We start from the raw sequence: 7,845 nt of genomic DNA, 5'->3' as shown, positions 1-7,845 counted from the left end.
TAACATCACACAACCATTATTCAACACATTTCATAAGACATAGGCACATATATATATACATATTCAAACATACCGAAATAACCCAAAATTTAATGGTCTATTTACCACATAATGAACTTAAATTTAAGGTTCTATAGCTATTTGACACCTTTAGCTATTAGAACTCAAGTTTTACAGCTTACGTGATTTAGTCCTTTTTCTCAAATTATCCATTCAAACGATATAATTTCTAAACGAAACATTCACACAAACATATTATCATGCTGGAGACATTAAAATAATAATAAAATAATAATTTTGACTTCAAATTTGTGGTCCTGAAACCACTATTCTGATTTGACTAAAAACGGGCTGTTACAACTCTCCCCCTTAGGGATTTTTTTCCCCGAAAATCTTACCAACAAAAAGGTTAGGGTACTATTTTCTCATAGCTTCCTAGGGTTCCCACGTAGCCTTTTCAACCCAATGACATTGCCACAAGACTTTCACCAAAGCTATGTGTTTATTTCACAAATCTTTTATCTCTTGAGCTAGAATTCTGATCTGTTATTCATTGTACGTCAAATCAGGTTGAATTTCAATCAATGTTGGAGAAATTATATGTGATGGATCCGATTGATATTGACGCAACATCGACTCATCAAACAAATTGTGGATCTTTTCTAATTCTGACGATAAAGCTAGTTGATATGCCATTGGACTTATTCTTTCAATAATCTCATACAGCCCAAGGAATCGCGGACTCAGTTTACTTTTACGACCAAATCGAAGGATTTTCTTCCGCAGAGACACTTCAGAAACACTTCATCACCAATATGAAATTCAATATCTTTCTGTTTTAAATCCGTGTACGATTTCTGTCGAACTAAAGCTACTTTAAGAATGTTGCGAATTACTTTCACTTTATCTGCAGTCTTTCGAATTAAATCAACCCCGTGAATTTTCCTCTCACTAAGTTCGGTCTAGTACAACGGAGTTTGACATTTGCAACCATACAAAGCTTCATACGGTGCCATCTTTATACTCGATTGAAAGCTGTTGTTATACACAAATTCAACCAATGGCAAAAATCTCTCCCAATTGCCTTTGAACTCCAAAACATAACAACGAAGCATATCTTAAAGAATCTGAATTACTCTTTCAGACTAACCATCGGTTTGTGGATGAAATGCTATACTAAAATTCAACCTCAAGCCCAGAGCTTCTTGCAATTTCTTCTAAAATCGCAATGTAAACCTCGGGTCTCTATTCAAAATAATCGAAACTGGCACTCCGTGTAATCTAACAATCTCAGATATGTACAGTTCAGCTAATTTATCAAGCGAATAGTTAGTATGTACCGAAAATGTGCAAATTTCACCAGTCGATCAATGATAACCCAAATAACATCTTTCTTCCTCGGAGGTAGGGGTAATCCCTACGAAATCCATCGCAACTCTATCCCATTTCCATTCTGGTATCATCACAGGTTGTAGTAATCCCAATGGCACTTGATGTTCAGCTTTAACTTGTTTACACACTAAGCATCTCGATACAAATTCTGAAATATCTCATTTCATACCCGACCACCAATACAATTGTTTCAAATTATTATACATTTTGGTACCTCCCGGATGAACAGATCAACACACTATGTGCTTCGCACAAAATTTTCTGAATGAGCTCGAGATTTTTTTGTACATAATTCTACCTCGGAACATTAAACAATCATTGGATCCGATCTGATAATCTGAATTACTAATTGATTCACATTGCATTATTTTAGCTTGTAACTCATTATCTCACTTTGGAGCTTCACAAATTTGCTAAAAAAACACCAGTTTAGCTTTTAACTCAGCTAAAATCGAACCATCACCAGACAAGGCTAACTGTGTATTCATTGCCCGCAAAGCAAATAAAGATTTTCTACTCAAAGCATCCGTGACTACATTCACTTTCCCAAAATGATAATCAATTACTAACTCGTAATCTTTCAATAGCTCGAGCCATCTCCGTTGTCATAACTTCAGATCTTTCTGAGTCATAATATACTTTAAACTCTTATGATCGGTAAATATATGGCACTTTTCACCGTATAAATGATGATACCAAATTTTCAATGCGAAAACAATAGCAGCCAACTTTAAATCATGTGTCAGATAGTTCTTTTCATGCGGCTTCAACTGTCTGGAGGCATAAGCTATAACTTTTCCTTCTTGCATCAAAACGAAACCCAAACCATTCAATGACGCATCGCTATAAATCACAAATTCTTTACCCGACTCAGGTTGAACCACCACTGGTGCCTCAATTAACAATGCTTTGAACTGATCTAAACTCTATTAACATTTCTCGGACCACTCAAATTTTACATCTTTTTGTAACAATATGGTTATCGGTATAGAAATCATCGAGAATCCTTTAACAAATCGTCGATAATAACCAGTTAACCCCAGAAAGCTTCTAACTTCAGATATATTTCTCGGTGGTTTCCAATCAACAACTATAGAAATTTTGCTCAGATCAACTCGTATCCCTCTGCTGAAACAATGTGTCCCAGAAATCCAACCTTTCAGAGCCAAAATTTGCATTTACTGAATTTAGTGTACACTTGCTTATCTCTCAAAGTTTGTAACACAATCCTCAAATGATCAGCATGCTCAGACTCATCTCGTGAATAGATTAGAATGTCGTTAATGAAGACAACAACAAATCTGTCTAAATACGGTCTAAAATCTGATTCATCAAATCCATAAAAACTGTAGGAGCATTAGTCAATCTGAAAGGCATAACAAGAAATTCATAATGTCCGTACCTTGTTTTGAACGCAGTTTTAGGCACATCTAAATCTTTAACTCACAACTGGTAATAGCCAGATATTAAGTCAACCTTCGAGAATACTGTTGCCCCTTTCAACTGATCAAACAAATCATCTATTCTCAGCAAAGGATACCTGTTTTTTATCGTAACCTTATTGAGTTGACAATAGTCAATACACATTCTCATTGACCTGTTCTTCTTTACGAACAATACTGGCGCACCCTAGGGCGAAAAACTAGGTCAAGCAATACCTCTATCTATTAACTCTTGCAACTGAGATTTCAACTCTTTCAATTCTGTCGAAGTTATTCTGTATGGAGCTATCGATATCGGTAAAGTTCCTGATACTAACTCAATAGCAAATTCAACCTCTCTGATCGGTGGTAACCCCGAAAATTCTTCTGGAAACACATTTGGAAACTCACAAACTATCGACACTGATTCAATCTTATATTCAGACACTTTAGTATCCAAAACATAAGCTAGGTAAGCATCACAACCTTTTGTTACATATCTCTAAGCTGACATCAATGAAATCACAACTGTAAACCCACTTGACTCATCTGATTCAATTTGAAGGATTTCATTATTCTGACATTTTAATTTAATAGTCTTTCATCTACAATTCACAATAGCATCATGTATCATCAACCAATCCATACCCAGAATTACATCGAATTCATCAAATGAAAAGAGCATCAAATTAGCCGAATAATAGTTACCCTGAATCATTAAAGGACAGATCTTGTAAACTTTATCAACCAGAACATACTTGCCTAAGGGGTTCAATACTTTAATCACAAACTCAGTAGACTCAACAAGCAAATTCTTACTAAACACTAAATTCTCACAAACATACGAATGAGTTGATCCAGGATCAATCAAAGCAATCACATTAGTGTCATAGAGATAAAATATACCAGTGATAACATCATGTGATGACGCCTCTTCGCGAGCACAAATAGTGTAAGCTCTAGCAGGTGCTCTGGCCTTGGATCTTACTATAGAATCTCTCGTAGTACCACGATTACCACTTGCATTTCCTGCATTTCTTGGTGGCCTCCCTCTAGTGGCTGTGTTACTCAGTCTTGCATTTTGAAAATTTTCTTTTTCATATAATTTAGGGCAATCCTGTATGAAATGATCTAACGAACCATGTCTAAAGCAAGCTTTATTACTTTTATTCCAGCATACTCCAAAATGTCGTCTCCCACACTGTTGACACTCGGGTTTATTGTTTCTTACACTGCCAGCACTCGATACTGATGTAGCTTAAGCTTTAGGACTTGAGTACTATTTTCCATGATTTCTACTCGAATAACCGATTGAAGCATTTGGACGATTGAACGAATCTCTAGATTTCTTTGACAAAGACTGATATGGCTTATTCATCGGTCTTTTTCTTAAATCTCTAGTCTCTGAATTTACTTTTCTCTTTTATTTACTAAGCTCTTCGGTTTTACAAGCTCTATCAATCAGGACAACAAATTCTTTCAATTCTAAAATTCTGACTAGAAGTCTAATATCTTCGTTCGACCGATTAACAAACCGTATACACATGATTTCTTCAGTAGAAACATACTCTCAAGCATACTTGCTCAACTGTACAAATTCTTTTTCATATCAATCACAGTCATACGACCTTGTTTCAGTTCTAAAAATTCTTTATGCTTTTGATCGAGAAACCGTTGACTTATATATTTCTTCCAGAACTCAGTCTGAAAGAATTACTTGGTAACTCTTTCTCTCGGTACCACAGACACCAAGGTATTCCACCACTGATATACCGTGTCTCTCAATAACGATATGGCACACCTTAAACACTCAGCTGGCATGTATGAAAGTTCATCGAATACCCGAATAGTGTTTTCAAGCCAAAATTCAGCTTTCTCAGGATCATCATCAACAATAGCTCTGAACTCTTCGGCTCCATACTTTCGAATTTTATCTATTAGTAACTTATTCAATCGTTAAAGTTCCACAACTTGAGGGGCTATAGGAACAAATTGAGGATTAGGTAGGGTGGAGGTTGTTGAGTAGCCAGATTTGTCCGGAAAAATTGCATGAACCATTCGTTCATCATTTGGAAAAATACTTCTTTAGCCTCACCTTTATGACTACTCGATATATTTCTAGGTTCAGACGACACTGCTCCTTGAGCGGGAGCTGGCACTTTACTTTCAACATTGTCAGATACAACTTGATTGGGATCCATTTACTAAACGAAAACACATTTTGAATTGTCAAGAGTCATTACATTATCACAGGTTATATATGCCATGTATAGCTAGACTGTCACACACACTATGTTAGTCTGAGAATCGACTAAATCGTAGCTCTGATACCAACAAATGTAACACCCCTCACTCATATTCAATGCCAAAATAGGGTTACAGAGTGATAAATTGTAATTTATACATATTTTTATCCCATGCTTAGCACATTTATGGATGGTTTCTCCTTAGAATTGGTGGATTCGATGCTCCTAATCCTTTAATTTCATGTTTTATACTTTGGTGAGCATAGGAGAGTAAAAAGAGCAAGAAACAGGCTAAAAATGGAGAAAATGGACCCACGTGGGAAATCAACACGGCCTGGACTTTCTCACATAGGCGTGTCACAAGGCCGTGTCCCTTTGGCAGGATTGAAGCATGACTTACACGGGTATACTACACGTCCGTGCCTGTTCAACAGCCTTGACCACAGGCTGGAGTAATCGCACACGGGCGTGTCCCTGCCGAGCCCAAGTATAACCCTATTCGGAAAAGGCCAATCTTGGGATCTCTTAGGCATTCTAAAGCCTATTTAAACACCTGAGAAGGCACTTAAGAGGGGGGACGCAGAGTAAGAAGCAAGGAATTACTCAAGGAAAGTCGATTGATCCATCTTAGAAGCAAGGTTCATCATCAAGACTAAAGATCTCCCTTCAAGTTCCTTCAGGAGTTTTAGGTTTTCTTATGTTTTGTTATCTTTATGATTTTGAGATGTTTTCCTTCATAAGTATGAACTAAAACCCCTAAATACCTAAGGGGAATGAAACCTAAGATGGATCTTGTTATTATTATCTAAATTGTATGATAAATATTTGATTTGTTCTTAATTATGTGTTCTTAATTCTTGTTTTAATATTCCAGGATATTGATTCAAGTTAACGCTCTTATTCAGAGGAGGAATAGACCCTGTCTAAGAGTAAATTTGTCGCAATTAAGCGGAGTTGATTGCGCGCCTAGAGATACGGTGACAAGATTTTGCTAGATTAGGGTGAAACCTAATAAGGGAGTCCATAGAACGGGTTAATGCAACACTAGGGTGTTAATTAGAAAGAGAATTATATTAATCAACCTAGGGTTAGACGTTATTAGTCTCAAGAGAGATAATAATATAACCTAGGTATTTCTACAGATCAAGTCAAATGAATAAATCGTCTGATTCAGAGTCAAATAACAAGTGAAGTCTAGGTGGATTTTTCCTTGGGTATTGTCTTAATCAATCGAGTTTTCCCAAAAGCTTTTCCCAATTTTCTCTCTGTGCACCCTTAGTTTAGTTAATTAGTTTAGATAAACAAATCCATTAATTTTTAGGCTAGATAATAAAAAGAAAGTAAATACTAGTACTCGTGGTTCCTTTTGGTTCGACAATCCGGTCTTGCTGAACTATACTACTGTTCGATAGGTACACTTGCCTTAATCGTGATAATAAGTTAGTCTCAAGAATGATTCTTTTATAAATTTTTAAAACCTATCACGAATATCACACAACAAGTTTTTGGTGCCGTTGCCAGGGAACTCGGATATTAGGAACACTCGATTTTTATTACTTTAGCCATTTTACTTTTATTGCAATTTAAATTTTTATTTTCTTTTCTAATTTTTCATTTATTTTCTTCTGATAGGTTTTTCTAGTTTATGACCAGAAGAAACCCATCAGGACCACTACTTTTTGAAGGCGAGATCGACCGTACAGTTGGCAAAAATCGAAGAGAAAGAAGGCGAAGCCTAAGATACACAGAGAACGAGCAAGAGGACGACACTTCAACCACAACCGAGGAGATGGCTGCAAACTAAGAAAATCTGCTACCTCCTGCGATTGCTGCTGTTCCAGTAAATCAGAATCCTTCTCCATGCACTATGTATGATTATGCTAAACCTAATTTAACAGGAACTGAATCGAGCATAGTTAAGCCTACTGTTGCTGCAAATAATTTTGAACTAAAACCTAACACCATTCAAATGATCCAACAATTTGTTCAGTTTGATGGATTGCATGACGAGGATCCCAACGCTCACTTGGAAAATTTCTTAGAGTTTTGGGACACTTTTAAAATTAATGGCGTTTCTGATGATGCCATTCGCCTTCAGTTGTTTCCCTTTTCATTGAGGAATAAGGCAAAACAGTGGTTGAACTCGCTGCCACGAGGATCAATCACTACTTGGGAACAGATAACAGAAAAATTTTTATTAAAATATTTTCCGTCGGTTAAAATAGCCAAATTACATAATGATATCTCCTCTTTTGTGCAGATGAATTTAGAAACACTCTATGATGCATGGGAGAGATACAAGGACCTTTTGCGAAGATGCCCTCACCATGGGTTACCACTGTAATGCCCCCACACCCGAAACCGTCGCCGGAGTCGAGCTTGAGGGGTTACCGAACATAATTTATCAAATTAAGAACTTCAAATCATTTGTTTCTACATTCACAGCTTTCTAACTACCCGCGTCACAGTGATAAGAAAAATCATATCTGGAGTTACAAAACTCAAAATCAAGATCCGTAAATTTTCCCTAGATCTAGACTCATATATCTATTTACTAATATTTTTATAGAATTTTTGGTTGGGCCAATTAGTACAGTTTATTAGTTAAAGTCTCCCCTATTTCAGGGTTTTACTGCTCTGACATCTGTGTATTACGAATCAGATATCTCTCTATACAGAATTTCAATGACTACAAGATTTGTTTTTCTTAAAACTAGACTCAATAAGGAATCTGTAAATATAAAGAAAAACGTATAATTATTTTTTTAAAATTTATTATGAATTTT

General features: G+C 36.1%; 1 non-coding gene across 1 annotated transcript; it reads right to left on the bottom strand.

Moving 5' to 3' along the window:
• Positions 1-7,287: 7,287 nt before the first annotated feature.
• On the bottom strand, positions 7,288-7,393 carry LOC121231465 (small nucleolar RNA R71). The gene has a single exon (XR_005929524.1). It is a non-coding gene; the product is annotated as a small nucleolar RNA R71 (small nucleolar RNA).
• Between the last annotated feature and the right edge of the window lie 452 nt (positions 7,394-7,845).

This window comes from Gossypium hirsutum, chromosome A06 (assembly GCF_007990345.1).
Source record: "Gossypium hirsutum isolate 1008001.06 chromosome A06, Gossypium_hirsutum_v2.1, whole genome shotgun sequence".
NCBI classification, from domain to species: Eukaryota; Viridiplantae; Streptophyta; class Magnoliopsida; order Malvales; family Malvaceae; genus Gossypium; species Gossypium hirsutum.
This window is presented reverse-complemented; position numbering and strand designations above follow the sequence as displayed.